Source organism: Pipistrellus hanaki (genome assembly GCF_964339955.1).
Source record: "Pipistrellus hanaki genome assembly, chromosome: 2".
Classification (NCBI taxonomy): Eukaryota; Metazoa; Chordata; class Mammalia; order Chiroptera; family Vespertilionidae; genus Pipistrellus; species Pipistrellus hanaki.
In genome coordinates, this window is record NC_140504.1 from 12,281,508 (window position 1) to 12,305,979 (window position 24,472).

Genomic DNA, 24,472 nt, shown 5'->3' on the forward strand with positions numbered 1-24,472 from the left:
TTCTCAGATCACTCTGATTAATGGTCTGAACTACCTATGGTATTGCTGGGACAAAAAAATAATGTCCTGATTCTAAGATCAGGACACAAGTCTAGTGAAGTACATATTAGGAATGACATACCTAAAAGCAACATTTTCTCATAAACTTAAACTGTATGTCATGTAAAGGAAAACATGGGGACTATCAAATATGCACAACTACCACCTGAGCTACAGCAGTTTCACACATTTATGACTGCTGTTGTCTCTGGCATGGTTTTCATAAACTGGCAACTATACCAGTTTCTCTAATAAAGGTTTATATATACTGGCATCTCTTCTAGAACCTTGACTATAGGGTGTACTTAATATCCACGTCCAACCTAGGCTGTAGAATAATAACAACAGGAAAACAGAGTTTATTCTGCTACTTCTCTGTTAGTACATTTTCTCAACAAACATTAGGTTATTGCTGCATCATGTGGAACTAGTTTTCTCTGTACATAATACCCCCTTGCACAAAAATCTGCAATCAAATATGTATAAGTTTTGAAGATATCACTTTCCGTGTAATATATATAGACCATGAATGGCATAAATTAGTCACTCAGCTTTATATAATATTTTCAAATCTTTGGGTCAAATGCAAAACACATTTAAGTTTGGCAGATAATGATATGGCAGATGATTGACTTAAATATATCACTTACCATTAACTTAACTGGCTGAAATAGTATATGCATTTCCATATTCTAATTTGACTAATGTGAGTAAATTACATAGCAAATTATTCAGACACATAATATGACAATGTGTGATTAGCTAGCAATGACTAGAATTGGTATCCATGCTCTGGGAAATGTCCAAAAGTGGTGTCAGTTGTGAATTCTGCATGATGCTATGTAGTATGGTAATGACAAGTTCAAATATTTAAATGCTTTTTTTGGTGTTGCTATTCGGTGAGAAAAATTAAATCTGACAGCAAAACTCTGTAGGGTACATGCAAACTCCACTGAAAAAATACTTTTTGACCTTAGCAATCCTTAATTATTCCAGGTTTGTTGACATCATATATTCCAATTGCTAAAATACAATAAACCAGAACTACCCCATACAAGAGGGGGGAATCATGGAAAGCTGCAGAGGAGATAAAAACACTTCCTCAGAGGTGTCTCAGGACCACCTTGCACTTCGAACAGTTCTTGAGACAATAATCCTGTAGTCATTTGTACACGTTGAGATGATGCTTTTTTTTTTTTTTTTAAATGAGATCCAAGAGGACTCTAAGTACATAAAATGTGGGCAGATCCCAGTTGGAAATCCAATAATTCATCATAGTATTTCATTGCTTTTATTGTATAGTTAAATTGTTTTGGAAATGCCATGAGTATAAAGATTTTTTAAAAAAAAATATATTTTATTGATTTTGTACAGAGAGGAAGGGAGAGAGATAGAGAGTTAGAAACATCGATGAGAGAGAGTCATTGATCAGCTGCCTCTTGCACACCCCCTACTGGGGATATGCCTGCAACCAAGGTACATGCCCTTGACAGGAATTGAACCCGGGACCTTTCAGTCCCTAAGCCGACGCTCTATCCATTGAGCCAAACCAGTTTCGGCAGTATAAAGATTTTTTATTAGTAATTAGTACTAGTAGTTTCAGCATTAATTCATTATACCCAATACAATTCACTAATTCAATATAACTCATTATATCTATATAAATAAATGTTTTACAGAATCCAAAATACTGTTCATTTTTTTCCTTTACTTTTCCAAAAATATTTCATTGATTTTTAGAGAGAAGAAGGGAGAGGGAGAGAGATATGCATGTGAGAGTGATACATTGAGCATGCCTCTCCCACATAACTCCTCCACCACCACCAGGGATCTCTCCCACAATCCAGGTATGTGCCCTGACAGAAAATTGAACCAGCAACCTTTCAGCGCATAGAAAGATGCCTAGCTAACTGAGCCACACTGGCCAGGGCCAAAATTCTGTTCATTTTAAGAAGCAACAATAACAAACACATTCAGTAGAGTGGGATTCTGTTGTTTTTGTTCTTCAGAAATAGCCTTGATCTAACTGTAAATCTAAAATGTCTGCGACTCTCTTTTACACATTCAGGTCAAAACAAGTATTTGTCTCTAAGCAATTCTTGTCCATAAAGCTTTTGTAAGCCAAAGCAACATCGTTATTGTCAGCATTGCTTCTTAAGTTCTTTCATTCTCCCTTTTGAAAATAACAGCAAACATGTAAAGAGTTTTCATCTGAATTCATAACAACACATTTCAGAATATTTATGAAATATTGTATACAACTTTGCGAAATTATAAAAAATGGTAAAGGTTTGTTGCCTCAAAATGAAACAGGTTTGTTAAAAATAGCTCTTCTTTTTCGATAAAGTCACATCGTTTTCCTTGCCGTTTAGCTTTCTTTGAGTGTTTGAGTCTCCATTATGCACAATGGGAACAGTTTTGCCAGGAGGGATAAGGTATGCTCACCATGCTTACTAGAGGGAAGCACCCACACAGCATGAGAGTTATCGCTGAATTTACTGTCTGTCAGCAGATGCTCACCGAAATGAAAACGCTCCCAGCATTCATGTTGTGCCTATCTTCCTTACTCCCCAGTGCCTCCCCTCCTCGGGGAATTATAGGGATAAGGATCTTTCTCTCCTACAAGTAATGTTTTAGAGCTCACAGAGCAATATGTCTCTTGCCCCTCCTTAGGGAGTCATTTATCTCCTCTGAAGCACGTTTTGATGATTTTGTTTTAAAGAACAAGGTTTGGGTGCACGTAACCCATTCCGTTATCAGGGTCAGATACAATTGCTTCCATCTTCCAGGGTGACTGCCTCCCCCCAACACGCTGAGTGGTGTATAAATGCCGCACTCTGCTTTCTGGCATTGCTACCTATCCACTTAGAGGACACCCTTAGTCATTCAAATGCACATGGCGTGCATCCGAAAATCCAGTGAAAATTGTTTTCCTGACAATATGCCAGCTAGATGAGCTGGAGAGAAAGCTTGTTGAGGAAACAGGGAGGCATGGGCAATTTTGAAATCTCTTTAGGCTTCTGTTCCTGCATTTTGTTCAGAAATTACTTGTATGTGTCCAGTCTTTTGCAACTGTTTGATATTCCTTATTCTCCTTCTCTCTCTCTTCATTTTGCCAGTTCTCTTTTTATTGATATAGGTCTTCAAACTACGGCCCGCGGGCCACATGCGGCCCGCAGAGGAGTCTGATCCGGCCCGCCAGGTTTTTTGGGCAGTGACCGCAGCCGAGGTGTTACAGTAGGAATTAGTAGTTCATATAGTCCGGCCCTCCAGCTCTCTGAGGGACCGTGATCTGGCCCCCACTTTAAAAAGTTTGAGGACCCCTGTATCAGAGAGATTAAGGTGGGTTAAGGAGTGCCACTGTTATAGTACTAGCAATAATAGTAACAATAGCAATAAAAATACTACACACACACACACACACACACACACACACACACACACACACTTCTATGAGGTGAGAAGAAAGTACAGTCATTCTGATCACCGTCTTATACAGGAAGAAATAACAAGGTTAAAATACCTAAGATCATAGAGTGAGAGGGAAGTAAAGATCAGATTTGATCTCACTCTTTTTGACTCAGGAAGGTTTAAAGTGCTTTTCTTCTTTAAAAACACTTGAAATTGACATGCATTCTAGAGAGGTCAGGAATGTATGCTTTTCTTATATGGAGGTTCATTATGGGTCTTTTTTTGCAATCCCAACTCTATCATTAGAAGGAGATCCACAGGAAAGGATCACAGGCATCTAACTCATTAGGCACCAGACGCAGCTAAAAATAGAATTCAGGGTGTGTTCTGAATGGTCATATCCACAGAGTCCAACCAAGGTGTCCAGGGTGCCAAATTCCTCTTGAAAGTATTCACAGATCACATAGGGTCACAGAGACTCTCATACAACAGATTTCAGATTGAGATTGGCTGGATAATTGAATGTTGGCAATCTCCAAAATATATACAGGTTGTTTTCAAAAAGAAAAGATAATGAAAGAAAACGTTGTGCAAGACAATTGTTTTTGTATTTAATACATTTCCCCATAAGATGTATTCTAAATAATACTTAATATACCAGGCTAGAAAAAAAAATGACTAAATGATAAGCACATCCTATATAATAAAAGGCCAGGACCATAAGCGTAAAGACCAGAATGACTGCTCTACCAGTGCCATGATGTGCTTTGACCACCTCTCAGTCCCCCCACACTAGCTCTGCAGGTTCTGATCTCAGCATGGTGAACAGGGAACCAAGGCAGTGCGGCGGGACTGGAGACTGCTGAGTGGCAGCAGGCAGTGGGCAGAGAGCAATGGTGAGCGTCCAGTGGTGAGCTGCAGCGGCGTCAGTGTCTAGCATTGCAGAGCATCCTGGAGCGGGGAGTGCCGAGGAGCATCTTGGGGTAGGGAGCATCAAGGTGCATTGCAGGGCAGCAGGCCTCACAGAGCATTGTGGGGCAGGGAGCATTGGGGAGCATCATAGGGAGGTGACAGGAAGCTTTGCAAAGCATCTTGGGATTGGGAGCTTCGTGGAGTGTCCCTGGGTGGTGGAGGCTAGCATCACAGAGCTTCATGGAGTGGTGAGCATTGTGGGGCATTACAGGGCAGCGTTGGCAAGCGTCACAGGGCAGGGGTGGTGGTGGCAAGTGTTGCAGAGCATCGAGGGGGAATCAGACATGGCCCCCTAGGCCTAGGGACCCTATTTGTGCACGATCTCATGCACTGGGCCTCTAGTATTATGGTATGCACACTAGTCTTCCAACTCAAGAATGTGTCTAGATTAATGTACATTTATGGGCATTGTGAGAGTTGTGTCTGTATGTGTGTGTTTATCAGATTATTTTACATTTTCTTAAATCTCATTCTATAAATAGTGTTGCCATATATTTCAGAGTTCAGTCTTCAAATCAATTAGATAAAGGTGACAGGAAGGGGCTGTTTCTATATTTGAATTTTATTTTTGGTAATACTGACTTGATTCAGCCAACCATCTCTTCAACCAAATAATATACCTAATATTGTAAAATATGGAGCACCATGGCTAACAGCATTATTTTGTGAAAGGCTTCATTTCAATTCCCAGTGTAGAAACCACACATTTATAGCTATACTGGAAAGTGTATCCAGCACTCATGAAAGCATGAACCTGTGTAATACAACTACAATTTGACAAAGTTTTGATCCAATAAAGCTGCTGTCCATGCCTTGTATTATTTAGAATGAGAGACCTTTCTCAGTAAAGCCACCAGTTCTACTGATGTCCTTGTCACATTCACATGCCTCTGTCAAATCAGTCATGACATGATTTTATTTTAAATAGTGTTTCTTCACAAAGTAATTTAAGTTGTCAGTGAATCACAAGGAGCTTAGGTAAAATTTGAGAAGAGCCACAAATGAGAATATGAAGGGCCATAAATCATTTGGCTTTCAGTTGACTAAAACTATTAACCCGGGGAAAAACAACAGCAAGCAAACGTTGAAACAATTTGCCATGTCTTCCTTAACGACCTCCCCACAAACCGGAGCTAAAACAGTCTAGTATTGTGATGCAAAAGGATTAAAAAATTGTTACACAACCAAGCACTTCCATATTTTCTATATCTTCCTTTCCCAATGATGCTTGGAGCATAGGAATAATAGACAGCCAGATATGCATCTTTAATAATATGCTGATTAGTTTAATATGATAATTAGACTGGACAACTGAATGACCTTCCAGATGTCATTCTAGACAAAGCTTTGGTGGTGGGGGCTGTGGCAGAGGTGATTAGGAGCGATCAGTCAGGCCAGTGGTTAGGGGTGATCAGACAGACAGGCCAAGTGGTTAGGGGAGGAGTGATCAGGTAGGTAAGTGAGTGGTTAGGGGTGATCAGGCAGGCAAGTGAGCAGTTAGGTTTGATCAGGCAGGCAGGCATACAGAGTGGTTAGAGACAATCAGGCAGGCAGGCGAGTGGTTAGGGGCAATCAGGCAGACAAGGAAAGCCATTAGGGGTGATCAGGCAGGCAGACGAGCAAGCACTTAGAAACCAATGGTCCCAGATTGCAAGGGATGTCCAACTGCTGGTTTAATCACCCATCCCCTGAGGGGTCCTGGATTGTGAGAGGGTGCAGGCTGGACTGAGGGGCCACACCCCCATGTGCAAATTTCATGCACCAAGCCTTTACTATTTTTCATAATGTTAAATATGACATATATGATCCCTTTGTTCTTGAAACATCTCAGAATTCATTGCCAAAATGATAGAATTTGTGAAGCCTAAAGCAGATCTTTAAGATTAGTTAATTGAAGTATGTATCTGTATATATATCTAAATCACCAGTGGTTACCTTATTTTTGCAAATGTTTATATTTTAAAACAATTTAATATTCTGGCATTTGGCCTTCTAAAAGTTTTAAACATTTCTAGAAACAAAATTAATCTTATTCTTTACCTTATCGCTCCTATGAAGATACTACTACCCCAATCACCCCTCAGGAACAGGATGAGGTGGAAAACCCTCAGGGGTAAGCAGGGCCAGCAGCTTCCCCTCACATCCCTTGATGGCACCAAGTGATCTGGACTAGCGCTGGCACCGGCAGCAAATGTGAGCGGTGACTCTCGTGCCAGCTACAGGTGAGAGTGGGGCTGCTGCTGGCAGTGGGTGCAAGCAGTGGCTCTGGCACCAGTAGTGGGTGTGAGCAGGGGCAGCCCAAGTAGCAGGTGCAAATGCCAGGTGGGACTGTGGCACGCAGGAGCAAAGAACTTTCAATAATCACCAGAGGCTCGCCCCGATGACAGCAACCCAGCACCCTGCCTAGGTTCTGTGCCCCCACTCACCTGCACCACCATACCACCGTGGCCAATGCCCACCATGTTCTGCACACACCCCCTGGTGGTCAGCACACATCATAGTGAGCAACTGTTAGGTTTGGTTGTTCCACTTGTTCCATTGTTCGGTCTATTTGCATATTAGCCTTTTATTATATAAGATAACTTTGTGGGGGATATTAATAATAGGGAAGGTTATTCATATATGGGGCAGGAGGCTTTATGGAAAAAAAAATATGTAGCTTCCTCTGAATTTTTTTTATGAATCTGCTCTAAAAGTAGTCTTTTAAACAATGACACCACCACCAAAAACGAAAACCAAGTCATTTACATCAGAGGTTTCCAGGCATTAGTCCCAGACAGGCAGTTTTGATATCGCCTGAGAACTTTTTAGAGAAGGTACCATTGCAGCCTTACTGCCTCAGAAATCTGGGAGGGAGATGCAGTAATGGCTGTTTAAGAGGCCCTCCTGGTCATTCTGAGAGATGCTAAAAGCCCAGAAGCACTGCATGTGAAGATGGATTTCTACCCCTGGCCTACTTGCAAGTCTGATTTCCATATAGTGTTGCTCTTTCTGCTCTCGACGTTCTATCCAGGTCTTCAGCTCTCACTCCTTCAGAATAAGAAATATTACTGTTTTTCTTTTGAATAATGATGTTGTATATAGTTTTAGAACTTCATTTCCCCCACTGGCCAGGTTTTAGCTCCTGGTATCTCTCAGCTTCATCTGAATTTGACGAAGGTAGCAGGTTGATAGTTCAGATTGTGTGGGATGATGATGATGGGAACTTGTCTAGTTTCACTGTAGATGAAGTTTCCATCTCTATTTTATTGTGATTTATGACATTCTTAATCTCTGTCAAACAATTTCAGAAATATGTACCAACTCTCCATCTTTTTTTCGGAAGTCTCAGTGCGTCGAGTATTTATTAGCTCCTAGCATCTAATGGAATGTAACTTCTTTGCTTTAAAATATAAACTTCCTTGCAATGTCAAGCTTTCAGGTGCACCTGAAAGCTATTTCAGTGCATCGTTATCTCCACTGGAGTGGAAAAGGGATCTAAGAGTTATTTCTCCCTAACAGCAGAGATATACCAATCATGCTAGAAAGTAAAGTAGGTTGTTCCCAATATTGACCAAAAACAAACAAACGTATAACAAACAAACAAACAAACAAACAAACAAAACCCCCAGGTGTTTAGAAAAGCATGGTTCCACTGCATATTAGAAGGCTCTGAAGAACCCCATTTGCTTTATTTTTTGCCATCTTGCTCAGAATTCAGGTCACATCTTGGCTCCTCATTGACATAATAAGGAAAAAGTGTTCTAAAGAGAAACTGGAGAAACTCCTTAGTTAGATAAAAAAGAAATGCACATTAAACAACTGTCTAGAAAAAACACCTGCTCTAGCAGGCAAAGCCTAGAGGGATAGCCGTCCTAAATGCTGCACTTCAAAGGAAAACGCATGAGCTAAGGTGGTCAGCAGCTGCTCGCCCTCCTTCTTTCTCTCACCTTGCTGTCTGCCCTCCCCACAGAAACTGCTTTTCTCTAAAACAGGGTGGGGCCTGGATTCATTTCCACTGTGTCTTATTCATCTCTGTATTAAGACCTTCACAGGCCTGTCAGGAAGACCAACTAAATTCTCACTTTCCTCATAATGACTTATTGATCCTTTCACTAGGATATCAAATATGGATTTTTTTTTTTTTTCTGAGCAATATTTGGCCTTTCTGCATGCACTTAGGCCATCCACTGTGTAGATAATTCAGCAGTGACCGTGAGCAATAGGTTTGGTCCTCAGCTCCAAATCTGCATATACACTAGCCATTGCCTTTATTCTGCATAAAAATAATAAACAGAAACCTCATTGAAAATGAAGTCCGGAGGCCAGTAGGGAGAGAGGCCTTCCACCCTACGTGGATCAAGGTCGCACAGGAAGAGCTGTTGCTTAAATAGCTCTTTCAATCTCCTCTTCTCTGTAATAAAGTTCCCTCTCCTTTGTTTCTTGGCACTTGCACGGGTCCGCCAACAGACCATACACACGTCCTGAGTTGTAATTATAATTAGTTCCCGAATCAATCAATTTTCCTGGAGAGATATCTGGCTATTTGTTTAAGGCTAACACCTGGGATCATTGCACTTAACTGGACAACGAGGAGTGTCCACTCAGGAAACACCAGGTTCCCTGTGGAGAGAATAGATGTGGGAGGCAGAAGTGGGTGTGAGGTAAAGCACCGCGATAAGAAAAGGTAGAAAAGAACATGAGTTTTATTTTAAACGTTTAAGAAAATGGCCTTCTGTAGTATAAATAGCAATAATCATATTTAACACACTAACTTATTTTACATTTTATTTTAGTTACTTATATAAACAATATCACATGAATTAATATGTTCTTTCTTGTTCCTGTCATATGCTTACATACACAAGCGATCTCACATATTGTTGACAATTCCTTATAAGCTTTTTAAAATTGTTGATTATTCATAGAGAATATCATAATCTTATAGTGCAAGAGAGATGCATTTCTGAAAATTCACTATTTTTATATTATTAGTGCACTGGTGGGGGTGTATCCCTCAGCCAGGCTTGCACCCTCTCTAATCTGGGACCCCCTGAGGGTTTCCGACTGCCCATTTAGGCCAGATCCCACTGGTAAGTCAGACATCCCTCACAATTCAGGACTGCTAGCTCCCAACTGCTCACCTGCCTATCTGTCTACCTGATTGCCCCCTAACCACTCCCCTGCCAGCAGGATTAACACCTAATTGCTCCCTTGCCAGCCCAATTGCCCCTAACTGCCCTCCCTTGCAGGCCTGGTCCCTCCCAATTTCCCTCCCTAGCTGGCCTGATTGCCCACAATTGCCTTCCACTGCTGGCCATCTTGTGATGGCCATCTTGTGTCCATATGGGGCTGCCATCTTGTGTGCTGGAGTGATGGTCAATTTGCATATTATCTCTTTATTATATAGGATAACATTTTAAAAAGTTAAAGTCAATATATTTTAGATACAAATTAAAACATTATTTGTATAAATGAACTCTTAATACAGAACAATCCAACTTGTCTCTTACAGTGAACCAAACTGTTAACTAACATAAGTTACATTAATAAAAATAATTTAAATTATTTCACATCAAGGATAATGTGAAAAATTTAAATGTATAAACTTTAGTTTAGTATTACTTAAATCTTACAGCAATACCAAAATATTGAACATGTCTTATGAAAATGTTTCATAAAAATAATTATTTTTAAATATCATCAAATATGTTTTATTCTGAGGAATCCTTACATAATAATATAATATACTATAACCCAATGTAAAATTTCCATTGCAATGATATAACATGGTACAGTAAGATGAATAAATACTTGTAATCCAACAGAAATGATCATTATATTCAGCAGTATGTTTGCTATGTGACTGTATACAGTTATCTCTCTGAGCCTCAGAATTCTCATATAGATATTAAATTCCACATGTGCATGCATGTATGTGTGTGTGTAAGATTAGGTTACATACATTTCAGAAATTACATGTAACAGGTTTTTTCATTGGCTACCTATCTTTGTTTATAATTCAAAGATTGAAATAAGTCATAGGAAAATAAAATTGTGTTTCCTTCCCTTTCATTTACCCCTTTTGTTTCCCGGTGAAATGACACTGGAGGCTTGAATTATCCACATGAATCTTTCCAATTTCCATTGTGATTTAAATATAGAGACATAGCTGATATAGAAATGCACCAGGCACTTGTTTGTCATTTTTACTTTGAAAACAAAGTAGCAAATTCATGAAATAATTGGTGTCATAAATAACAGATGCACTTGATGTTCTTTTTCACTTGAATAGGTACATTTATTTTTCATCTGGTGTTAGATAGTGCTTTGCTTATGTACCTGTGGGAAACAACAAAGTTATCTCTGTGCCTAGAGAACAGCTAGACTTTGATAAATACAACGGGGCAGAGCTCATGTACCATACATTTCATATATCAACTTTTGCAAGTTTTTTTTTTTCCTGTGTACCTAAAATGTGAGAACAACAAAATTGATTTTTACATTTTTATTACTTAAAACATTATTAAATGGTATTAATTACAGAATACAAGTTTGGGAACTGGTTGAGATTTTTTCTTACATGTATTTTCCCAATTAAAGTAGAGAATATTTTTGCATAATACAATATGATGAACAAAAAATACTAAACAACCAAAATCAACAAAATAAATACCAAAACCTTTATAATTATGGTTTTGCTACTGTAACCTTGTTTTCGACAAATGAGTGACAAAAGTATGCTAAAATATTTATCCTTCTAGGCAGCTGGTTAGTTGAACAAATTGGAAATATTAGGCCAGCTGCCTCCAACATCAAGTAACTTACTTGTTTGCTTTTTTTTCAATGTCATATAATTTTAACATCTCTCTCTCTCTCCCTCTCTCCCTCTCTCTCCATATATATATATATATATATATATATATATATATATATATATATATATCATGGCATGAATAATTTGAGAAGCATTTTAGGAATGGTGACTAAAAATAATTAAATTGTGAAATCAAATATTTTTAAATAATACTAGAAATGAATGACTAATCTGAATTTTTAAAATTTAAGGTATCTTCTCAGGCCAATAAGAAAATAAAAATAGCATCCCTGGAGGGTAAAAACACTAAAGGGAATATTCTCCCAGTGACTTCTGGCAAACCCTGGTGAAATTTAACAGGCACAAGAAGACAACTATGATGCAAGAAATAAGCCCCGATAGATCAGTAATCACAATGAGTAAACAGACTAACCTTTAAAAGTCAAATATCAAAAATCACAATAAACAAAACTCACTAGCTAAAAGATTGTAAGCAAAAAGTAAGCAAAAAGAAAATTCATCTAGGCTTGTTGGGGAAAAACCTTTCAGAGTCATAAAGAATTTTAAACTAAAGTTTTAAGAAGAATACATTTCCAGATACTGGGGAACAGCAGACATCATATCCTTGACATATAATAATTATTTTAGGTTTTCTTTTATACATGAGAACAGCCTAATACCTCCAAATATTTTTCCGTTGGCACAAATGAAAGGAGAAAGGATCTTTTTGGTAGTGTTTTTGTTCTTATGGTTTTATTCTAATGGTAGTGTTTTTGCCTAATGGTTCTCCTGAGTCCAACTCAAAGAGCAGGGTAGACTTAAAATAAAATATAGTGCCCCTAGTCGGGTGTTCAATGGTTAGAGCACCAGCCTAGGGACTGATTGCAGGGTTCTAGATTCAATTCTGGTCAAGGGAATGTACCTTGAATGCAGGCTATATCCCTGCCCCTGGTCAGTTGTGGCACCTACAGGAGTCAACCAATCTATGCATCTCTCTCACATCCATGTTTCTCTCTGTGTGTGTCCCCTCCCCCTCCCTTCCACTCTGTCTAAAAATCAGTGGGGAAAAATATACTCAAGTGAGGATTGACAAAAACAATAAAAGATCACTATCAGGACATTCCATTGAAATGTACAATAATGGAAGTGCAAGTGAGAACTTTGAAGGAGCTACCTAGCCTGCTTGTTGACAAGGCAGTTGTTTTGCTGGAATTTCTTTCATATACTCAGTCCTCCAGCTATTATATTTATGTTTGTGTTGGCTTATTAAACAGGAAATATTCCAAAAAGATTTTAATATTTGTGAATCCTTGAAAAAATATATAAAATGAAATTAAAAGTTGGTAGCTAGCCCTCAACTTCTCTTTTACTCTATATGTTATTTGCACATATTTCTACATATTACAAACTAGAGGCCCAGTGCACGAAATTGATGAACGGGAGGGCGGGGGGTGTCCCCTTAGCCCAGCCTGCGCTCTCTCCAACTGGGACCTCATGGGGAATGTTTGACCCTGGGATCCCTGGGATTGGGCCTAAACCGGCAGTCAGATATCCCTCTCACAATCTAAGACCTCTGGCTCCTAACTGCTTACCTGCCTGCCTGATCTCTCCTAACTGCCTCCCCACAACCCCCCGCCAGACTGACCATTCCTAATAGCCTCTGCCTGCCAGCCTGATCACCCCTAAATGTCCCCTGCCAGACTGGTAGTCCCTAACCTCCTCCCCCTGGCCTGAGCACCCCCAACTGCCCCCACTACTGGCCTGGTCGCCCCTCACTGCCCCCATCTGCTGGCCTGGTCACCCCTCACTGCTCTGCCTGCCATCCTGATCACTCCATGCAGCCTGCTGTTCAGTTGTTACTGTGAGGGCATCCTGACCAATTTGCATATTATCCTTTTATCAGTATAGATAGCACAAGTAAGGGAATATAAACCATAAGAATACCTATTTACCATGAAAGCCACTATCATTTCTACCACTATTATTTGAAAGAGCCAAACAAATTCTAGAAATGAGTGAAAGCTAAATATAAAAGAGTAAAACAGCTTTTAGCTAACAGCCACTCATGTGAGAGAAAGAAAAAAAGAAACATTCAAAGTCAAACATATTACTTTACTTGAAGAGAGTTTTTTCATAAAAATAAAATGTTGTCAATCCCCAGTGAAATAATAAAATCTTTGTACCTAAAACAGATTAAAATATTGTATCATTTCTTTGTTGTAATTATTTAAATGAAAAACAACACCCCGACATATAAAATGCCAGAGGCATTAAAAAAAATACACATCCTGGTATATGGCCATGACTGAGTTGGGCAGTTGGTTGGAATGTTGTCCCATACACCAAAAGGTTGCCACTTCGATTCCCGGCCAGAGCATATATCTAGGTTGTGGGTTAGATCCCCAGTTAGGGCATGTCCAAGAGACAACCAATTTATATTTCTGTCTCACATTGATGTTTCTCTCTCTCCCTTCCTCTTTAAAAAAAAAAATCAAAAACACTCTTCAGGTGAGGATTAAAAAGTGTGCACACATATATGAAGTTCATGAGGTGTTTTCACTTGCTTTAATTATGCAGTTTTCTAGTCTCAAATGGGTTTACCCATATAACTAGTCATCAGCTAACTGCCATCTGGTCTTGCTAGAATGTCTCTAAAGGACTAGCAGGGCATGATCTGATGTTTAGCAGCAGATGGCAAAAAACAAGCAAATTGACCAAGCACACTCACTGTCCAAGCTTCTGTCACGTTTGCTAAAACTCCACTGACCAGAGAAGGCAAAGACTAGGGTCAAGGGGAGGACACCAGAAGCCACTATAAACACATCACAAAGGGCTTGTATTCAGAAAAAGGTTAGGAATCAAGGTTACCAATGCAACTGATCTATAATTATATAAAGCAATGACAATGTAAAATCAATCAATTCTCTATTATTTGCAAATATTTTAACACATTTTCTCAGTAATCAAGAGATCTATCAGAAAATTTAAGAAATGAAATATATTTAATACATTTTAATCCACTCCTATTAAAACACTGCAATAATAATCACTATACTTAAAAAGCAAAGGTGGGTATATGTGTATGTGCATGTGTATTTAACTTTTGTGTAATTGAAATATGTTTGACATATAACAATATGTAAGTTGAAGGGATTAACATGTTGACTAGATGCATTTATATATTGCAGTATGATTGTCATTGTTGTGTTAGCTCACACATCTACAGTGTAAGATAATTGTTTTTTAATGGTGGGAATAATTAAGAGAGAGTTTGATGTTTATAATACTGTATTGTTATCTATACTGACCATGCTGTGCATTAGTACTCTATGACTTACTCATCTAACAGATGGAAGTTTGTACCCTTAAACAAATTGGGGTCTAAACAGGAAGCATCTGATGGATGTTTCACTCTCACTCTCACTCTCACATTGATGTCTGTCTATCTCTCTCTCTCTCTCAACCCTCCTCCCTCTCTCTAAATAAAATTCAATTAAAAAATAAATATATCAGAAAACATTCAGGAGGTAAGATGGCGGAAGAATAGATGGGCGGATTCTGAGCCCTCTCCCGAAGCAGAAAGAGAGAGCAACTGAGGGTCTTGTGCTGTGAGTGTTTATTGGCAAGCTGGGAGACAGCGAACACCAGAAGAAACTGCTGGGGGGCTGCTGACAGAGGTGCCCCTCACAGGGAAGCACCCACGCGGGCTGTCTCCCTGCCCGGAACTACCTACCGGCTTGGACGGGGAAACCTCGCCATCTTGAGAGGAAGATAGGATCGTGTCAGAGGCCTGAATATCCACAGCCGCAGCGACCACCAAGCATCTGTGACCCCCAGAACGCGGATCCCAAGCGGCGCGAACACTTGCCCTCACAGGATTGCCCCACTGCTCAGCGAAAAGGTCAGATTTCGCGGGGAGAGGGTGGAGAGCGCTCGCGGCGAAAACAAAAAGCCTGTGCGCACAGAGCGCGCTCCCGGAAGCTGGAGGACAGGGGTGGTGATTACAAGTAGAAGCCCCCGCTGTTGGGCGGTTGTCACCCTTGAAAGTGGACGGGGCTCCTAACAGGGGAGATATCTAAAGAGCAACACATTTGGATCCGGCTCGGAGGGATATCGGAGAGTTGCGGGAGATCGCAGTTGCTCGGACCTGCCCCCTCCCCCCCTCCATAGTTCCAGCTTCAGAGAGGACGGAAAAAAAAAAAAAAGCTGGAGAGGCTTTAGAGTCTGGGAAGTCAACCTAGAAACACTGCCCCCAGAGGCTAATTCACAAATTGACTCTAGTGTAATAAAAACAAAGCAAAACCTGCCTAAAAATCAGGACTGGATCATAACAATAGAGGAAGCGAATGACCTTCATTACTGCTAATTTTAATTAAATTTTTAAAATTTTATTATTATTTTTTTTTAATTTTTAAATTTTTGTTTTTTACTTTTGTTTTCATTATTTGCAACGTTTACTCAAGAAACTATTTTTTTTTCTTTTTCCTCACTTGATTTTATCTTGATAATTATTACATTATATATGTAATCAACATTATTACTACTACTAATTTACCTTTTTCATCTTATTTTCTTTTGTTTATTTTTATTATTTTTATTCCATTTGATTATATATATATATATATATATATATATATTTTATTTTTTTTATTTTTTTTATTTTTTAATTTCAGGATTACTGTTCTACAGTCTTTATCTATCCTTCTTTCTCCAACGCTTTATTCTATCTCAACCCTACCTTTATGCCCTCACCCTCTTTCCAATCTTTTCCTTTGATACCCTGTTTATCTTAACCCTTTCCTGCTCTAGATTTCCCCCATTCCATCTGTCTACCCCCTCCTAAAATTTCACCCTACTTGTATATATCTAATTTCCAACTACCTGCTCCAAAACCCATTCACACCTCCCTCGCAGTTGTCCTAAAAACAAACAAACAAAAAAACAAAACAAAACAGTCTTACTCTCTAACTCTGAAGTTGTATGTTGAATGTTAACTTTACTGAAGTTGTATGCTTTTCTTTTATAAGATTGATTTGCCTATGCTTTTTGTTTGATTGCATGCTTTTGTTAGCTGGGTTCTAGTCACCCTTATTGGTGGTTATTAATATCGCAAACACATTTCGATTCAGTGCCTTGTGTGTTGTACCTGGTTGTGTTGTATTTTGTGCCTTTAAATCAAAGCAGGAGAGAGAGAACTACACAACCAGACATCATAGATCATGGGGAGACCAAAAAACAGCCCACATATGAAAGAAAAGCAGGCTTCACCAGAAAAGGAAGTAAACGATATAGAGGCAAGCAACCTACCAGAGCAAGAATTCAGAGTAACGATCTTAAGATGGCTAAAAAGAATGGAAGACAAATTTGACAATTTGAGTAAGACCCAAGAGGAAATGAAAAAAACCCAAGAGGGAATGAAGATGACTCAAGATGAAATGAAAAATGACATCGCTACTATGAAGAACTCAATAGATAGCATCAAGAGCAGACTAGAAGAAGCAGAGGATCGCATCAGTGAGCTAGAAGACAAGATGGAAAAAAATACCCAATTAGAGCAGCTTCTAGAAAAAAAAATTAAAAAGCAGGAGGAGAGCCTACGGGAGCTTTGGGACAATGCAAAACAAAACAATATTCGAATAATAGGGGTTCCGGAAGGAAAGAAAACCGAGGTAGACATGGAAAATGTATTTCAAGAAATAATGACAGAAAATTTTCCTGAGATAGAGAAGAAAAAACCCACACAAATCCAAGATGCTCGCAGAGTCCCAAGCAAAATGGATCCCAGAAGACCGACGCCAAGACATATTATAATTAAATTGGCAAACACCAATGACAAAGTTAGAATCTTAAAAGCAGCCAGAGAGAGACAGAAAGTTACATATAAAGGAACCCCCATCAGACTAACAACTGATTTCTCAACAGAAACTTATCAGGCCAGAAGGGAATGGGATGAAATATACAAAGTCATGCAAAGAAAGGGTCTGAATCCAAGAATACTGTACCCAGCAAGACTATCAATCAAAATTGAAGGGGAAATCAGGAGCTTCACAGACAAAAAAAGACTAAAGGAATTTATCTTCACCAAACCAGCAATGCAAGAAATGCTCAAAGGTCTACTGTAAAAATAAATAAATAGGAAGCGAAGAAGGAACACAGGGGTATAGAATAAAAATGGCATCAAATGAGTACCTATCATTAATAACATTAAATGTAAATGGTTTAAATGCTCCAATCAAAAGACATAGGGTAACAGATTGGATAAGAAAACAAGACCCATACATCTGCTGTCTACAAGAAACCCACCTCAGAAAAAGAGATGCACACAGACTGAGGGTGAAGGGATGGAAAAAGGTTTTCCAGGCAAATGGAAATGAAAAGAAAGCTGGGGTAGCAATACTTATATCTGACAAATTAGATCTCAGAGTGAAGGACATAACAAGAGACAATGAAGGCCACTTCATAATACTAAAGGGAGCAATCAAACAAGAAGAAATAACCCTGGTAAATATATATGCACCCAATACGGGAGCACCCAAATACATAAAAAAACTGCTGGAGGACATTAAGGGAGAGATTAACAGCAATACAATCATAGTAGGAGATTTTAATACCCCACTGTCACCCTTCGACAAATCATCTAAACAAAAAATCAGCAAAGAAATATCAATCCTAAATGACTCACTAGACCAGATGGAATTAATTGACATCTTCAGAACATTCCACCCCAAAGCCACAGAATATACATTCTTCTCAAATGCACATGGGACATTCTCAAAGATAGACCACATTTTGGGACATAGGCAAAGTCTCTTCAAATTCAAGAAGATAGAAATCATATCAAGCATCTTCTCAGACCATAATGGCATAAAACTGGAAATTAACTACAATAAAAATAATCCAAAGAAATTAAACACATGGAGACTAAACAGCATGCTATTAAACAAGGACTGGGTTACCAGAGAAATCAAGGAAGAAATTAAAAACATCCTGGAAACAAATGACAATGAAAACACAACAATCCAAAATCTATGGGACACAGCAAAAGCAGTTTTGAGAGGGAAGTTCATATCCTTACAAGCCTATTGCAAAAAACTAGAAAAAAGTGTAACAAATGATCTAACTCTACAACTCAAAGAGTTAGAAAAAGAGCAACAAGAAAAGCCCAGTGTAAGTAGAAGGAAGGAAATAACAAAAATCAGAGCACAGATAAACGACATAGAGACCAAAGAAACAATACATAAGATCAACAAAACCAAGAGCTGGTTCTTTGAAAGGATAAACAAGATAGATGGACCTCTAGCCAGACTAACCAAGAAACAAAGAGAGAGGACCCAAATAAACAAAATCAGAAATGAAAGAGGTGAAATAACAACAGACCCCACCGAAATACAACGGATTGTTACAAAATACTATGAACAACTCTACTCCAACAAACTGAACAACCTGGAGGAAATGGACATATTCCTAGAAAAATATAATCTTCCAAAACTCAATCAGGAAGAATCTAAAAATCTCAATAAACCAGTGACTTGGGAAGAAATTGAAACAGTCATCAAAAAGCTTCCAGCAAACAAAAGCCCAGGGCCAGATGGCTTCACAGGAGAGTTTTACCAAACATTCAAGGAAGAACTAAAAACTATCCTCCTCAGACTATTCCAAAAAATCCAAGAGGAAGGAACACTTCCAAATTCCTTCTATGAAGCCAGCATCACCCTAATACCAAAACCAGATAAAGACAACTCAATGAAAGAGAATTACAGACCAATATCCCTCATGAACATAGATGCTAAAATCCTCAACAAAATTCTAGCAAATCGACTCCAGAAGAGCATCACAAAGATCATACACCACGACCAAGTAGGATTTATTCCAGGAATGCAAGGATGGTACAATATCCGCAAATCAATAAACGTGATACATCACATAAACAAATTGAAAGATAAAAATCATATAGTCATATCAATTGATGCAGAAAAAGCATTCGATAAAATCCAACACCCTTTTCTGATAAAAACTCTTAACAAGGTGGGAGTACAAGGATCATACCTCAACATAATAAAAGCTATATATGATAAACCCACAGCCAACATTATACTCAATGGGCAAAAACTAAAACCATTCCCTCTAAGAACAGGAACAAGACAGGGATGCCCACTCTCGCCACTCCTGTTTGACATAGTACTGGAAGTACTAGCCATTGCAATTAGACAAGAGGAGGAAATAAAAGGCATCCAAATTGGAAAAGAAGAAGTAAAGTTATCCTTATTTGCCGATGACATGATATTGTACATAAAAAACCCAAAAGACTCCATTAAAAAAACTAATTGACTTAATAAATGAATTTGGTAATGTAGCAGGATACAAAATTAATGCCAAGAAATCCATGGCTTTTCTATACACCAACAGAGAAACTGCAGAAACAGAGACTAAAAAAGCAATTCCATTTACCATCGCACCAAAAAAATTAAGATACCTAGGAATAACTTTAACTAAGGAAGTAAAGGACCTATATGGGGAAAACTACACGACACTGAAAAAAGAGATAGAGGAAGATGTAAGGAGATGGAAGAACATACCATGTTCATGGATTGGTAGGATCAACATCATCAAAATGTCCATACTTCCTAAAGCAATCTATAGGTTCAATGCACTCCCCATTAAAATACCAATGACATATTTCACCGACCTAGAAAGAACTCTCCAAAAGTTCATTTGGAACAATAAAAGACCCCGAATAGCCACAGCAATCCTGAGAAAGAAGAGTAAAGTAGGAGGGATCTCAATACCAGACTTCAAACTATATTACAAAGCCACTGTTCTTAAAACAGCCTGGTACTGGCACAAGAACAGACATATAGATCAATGGAATCGAATTGAGAACCCAGATATCAACCCAAATCACTATGCTCAACTAATATTTGACAAAGGAGGCACGAATATACAATGGAGTCAAGACAGTTTCTTCAATAAATGGTGTTGGGAAAATTGGACAGACACATGCAAAAGAATGAAACTAGATCACCAACTTACACCATTCACAAAAATAAACTCAAAATGGATACAGGACTTAAACATCAGACGGGAAACCATAAAAATACTAGAAGCATCCACAGGCAGCAAAATCTCAGACGTATGCCAAAAGAACTTCTTCACTGATACTACCCCTAGGGCAATGGAAGCTAAAGAGAAAATAAACAAATGGGACTACATCAAAATAAAAAGCTTTTTTACAGCAAAAGAAACCATCAACAAAACAACAAGAAAGCCCACAGTGTGGGAGAACATATTTGCAAATGATACCACTGATAAAGGTTTAATCTCCAACATCTACAAACAGCTTATACAACTAAATAAAAGGAAGATAAATAATCCAATTAAAAAATGGGCAATGGACCTAAATAGAACATTTTCAAAAGAAGACAGAAGGAAGGCCAAAAGGCACATGAAAACATGCTCAAAGTCACTAATTGTCCGAGAGATGCAAATCAAAACAACAATGCGGTACCATCTCACACCTGTCAGAATGGCCAACATCAACAAATCAACAAACGACAAGTGTTGGCGAGGTTGCGGAGAAAAAGGAACCCTCGTGCACTGCTGGTGGGAATGTAGACTGGTGCAACCACTGTGGAGAACAGTGTGGAGTTTCCTCAAAAAACTGAAAATGGAACTCCCATTTGACCCAGTAATCCCACTTCTAGGAATATATCCCAAGAAACTAGAAACACCAATCAGAAAGGATATATGCACCCCTATGTTCATAGCAGCACAATCTACAATAGCCAGAATTTGGAAACAGCCTAAGTGTCCGTCAGCAGATGATTGGATCCAAAAACTTTGGAACATCTACACAATGGAATACTATGCGGCCATAAAAAATAAGGAATTATCATCATTTGCAGCAAACTGGATGGAACTGGAGAACATCATGCTGAGTGAAATAAGCCAATCAATGAAAGAGAAACACCACATGACCTCACTCATTTGTGGATAACAAAGAGCATTATAAACTGATGAACCAAAAGATAGATATAGAGACAGTAAATCAACAAGTAGACTGTCAAATTACAGCGGGGAGGGGAGGAAGATCTGGGGGAGATAATAGATCAACCGAAGGACTTTTATACATGCATATAAGTATAACCAATGGACACAAAACTCTGGGGAGGGAGGGGATGTGTGGGAGGGAGGGTGGGGGGCAAAAAAAAAAATCAATAAAATATATTAAAAAAAAAATAAATAAATAAATAAATAAATAAATATATCATGCCAAAACATGAAGAAGGAGCCAAAGTGTGTACCTAAAAGAAAATTTACTGAAATAATTAATTAGAGAATAATGGAATTGAATAACTAACTTAAAAATGTCAGAATAGGAGCAAACACCAAAAAGAAGAAAGGGGAACAACAAACAAAACCTTCAAAAGGGGGCAGGAATACCAAGTAGACGAAAAGAAAAAATACAAATGGATTAAAGGAAATGAGTTTTAAGAGAAGAAAAAAACATTAAATAAAATTTGATTATTTAGAAAAATAGACTAATCTCTGGAGAGTTTACCAAGTTAAAACAGAAATAGAATAATTTAAGTTCTAGATACAGCAGAGTTTTAATATATAGTACATATGATATAAAATTTTATACAAATACATTTGAAAATATAGGTGAAATATATACAATCTTAGAAAGTTAAAACTCACCAAAAGCAAACTCAATATGAAATAGCTAACCTAAACATTTCTAATAATTTAAAGGTACTGAATCTATAATTTTCAATTATTCCATTGAGGAACAGTACACAATCAGAGGTATTTGCAATTGAATTTTACTTAATAGTCATAGAATTGACCATTCTAATCTTCCACAAGGACCTCCATACATTAGAAGATGAGAGGATATATCTAAATTAATGGCACAAGTTTGCATAAATTTGAGACTAAAGGAAAATATGTATATTTTTCCTGGAGACACTAATTTAAAGAATAATATTTTCTAGGTTAATTGCATAAAGCTGGGTGATTATGCATGCCTAGATTTTTTTTATTTTTTATTTCTCTATCAAGCAAGGACAGCTTGGTAAGGAATCTGGGTTTGTTTTTCCTGAATTTTCACCCTTTATTGATTCTTTTCTTACAATCTATAACGAAAATGCATGGACATTAGACGGTTGTACTTAATACTTTTTGGCATCATATTTACTGAAACAGATATTATATTATATAATAAAATATTAATAAGAAACTGAAATGTTGCCTATGCTATTGTGTATTTTAAAAACTTTTTTCATATACACATATTTAAAATTGTCTTATGTGTGCAGACACATTTGCTGCTTACATTATTTTAAGGTTCTTTGAAGAAGTAGTTTGATTTCTTGTTATTTCTACAAAAATGTCCCAATCTAAGTAAAGCATGCCACAGTATGTAATGCTATTTTGCACATTTTATTGATTGCATTATTTCAATACTTAGTCATTATGATATAATGCTTTGCAAACAAAAAAAAATCTGAATTTTCAAACTGATCATACTCTGTGTATTTTTAATTTATGAGACATATCTTTTATCTACTTTGAATAAGTCAAGGCTGCCGCTGAGATTGTTTACTACACAAAGAAGTGGAGCTTTGTAATTACTTGGTTAGCTGACAATCAATAGATTACAAGCATTAATGTGAATTGAGAGTGAAGGTGGTGTTCAATTGCCTGTTTGGTTATGGGTATTGATCAAGTTAATAACATAACTGCAGAATGCCTACTTCCTCCTCTAATATACATTCAATTCCAAATGTTTTAGTTCATTTGCTCTTTCAAGAAATGTATAAATGTTTATGATGATTTCCTTCTCTTCAAAAAGAAAATTTTTATATACCTCTATTTGTTGACACCTAATAGGACTTTATTGTCTTCTTTCATTTTATCTTTTATTTATTATTTACTCATTGTTCACCACTTTGCTTCATTTTCCCACTTTTCAACTTATTCATTCCATTCCTATTCAGATTCCTTACCTATTTTATTTTTATCTATATCTTCCTATTTTTATCATATTTCCATTCTAGTGAGGTCTTCCTCATTCCCAGGTAATTACAGTTTGGTGGGACATTATCACCAAGAAAGTGAAGTGGTATAAAGAATTTGGCTACCACTAAGAGCTGCCACGTGGCTTGAGACTGCAAAGACAGAGCTACCCTGTTTCCCTGAAAATAAGACAGTGTCTTATATTAATTTTTGCTCCCAAAGATGCACTAGGTCTTATTTTCAGGGGATGTCTTATTTTTTCATGAAGAAGAATACGGCACACATTTATTGTTAAATGAAAATAAAGGAAATTTATTACCCGTATACAGTACGGTAGTACGGTAGTTGTCAACACAAACCAGACAAACTGTGAATCCTACAGTATCAAGAATTTACTCATTTATTCAATGACAATCATGTCATCATCTTCTGGAACATCATCATAACAATCCAATTCCTGAATTTCCTGGTGAATTTCTTGTACTCCATTTCTTTCAGAATCAGTGGACCAAATCTCTCATGTTTAGCCTAGGGAGGCCTTATTTTTGGGGGATGCCCTCTATTTCACTCAGAAGGAAACCTGTAAGTAGGTCTTATTTTTGGAGGATGTCTTATTTTCGGGGAAACACGGTAGCTGTTTCTTGAACATTTTGATTTTTTCATTCTTTTTTAAGTTCTCCATGTGTAAGATGGAAAGTCAGAAATCACCCCAGCACTTGATTAAGATGGAACTTAGTGTCCTAGTTAAAGCAAAACAACCTCTATGTAACTCATGTTGAATAATGAACATAAAACATGCATTTTTATTATATTGAAATTATTGTTTGTAATTTCAACTCTTTCTATCTGTAACATTTCTCTGGCTTTTTAGTCACTTTCCCTGCTCCCCTCTTAGGAAAGGTCAACATGAGGACATGATTTCACTGGCCAGGTGGCTCAATTGGTTTGAGCATTTCCCCATCACCATCCTCCTCCCTGCCCCCCCCCTCCAAAAAAATAAAAAAAAAGTTTATAGGTTCAATTCCTGGTCAGGGCACATACTTAGGTTGCAGGTTTGATCCCCAGTTTGGGTGCCTCTGGGAAGTAGCCAATAGATGTTTTTCTCACATTGATGTTTCATCTCTCTCTTCCTCTCTTTAAAAATCAATAAAAACATCCTCACCAAAACCGGTTTGGCTCAGTGGATAGAGCACCAGCCTGCAGACTGAAAGGTCCCAGGTTTGATTTCTGTCAAGG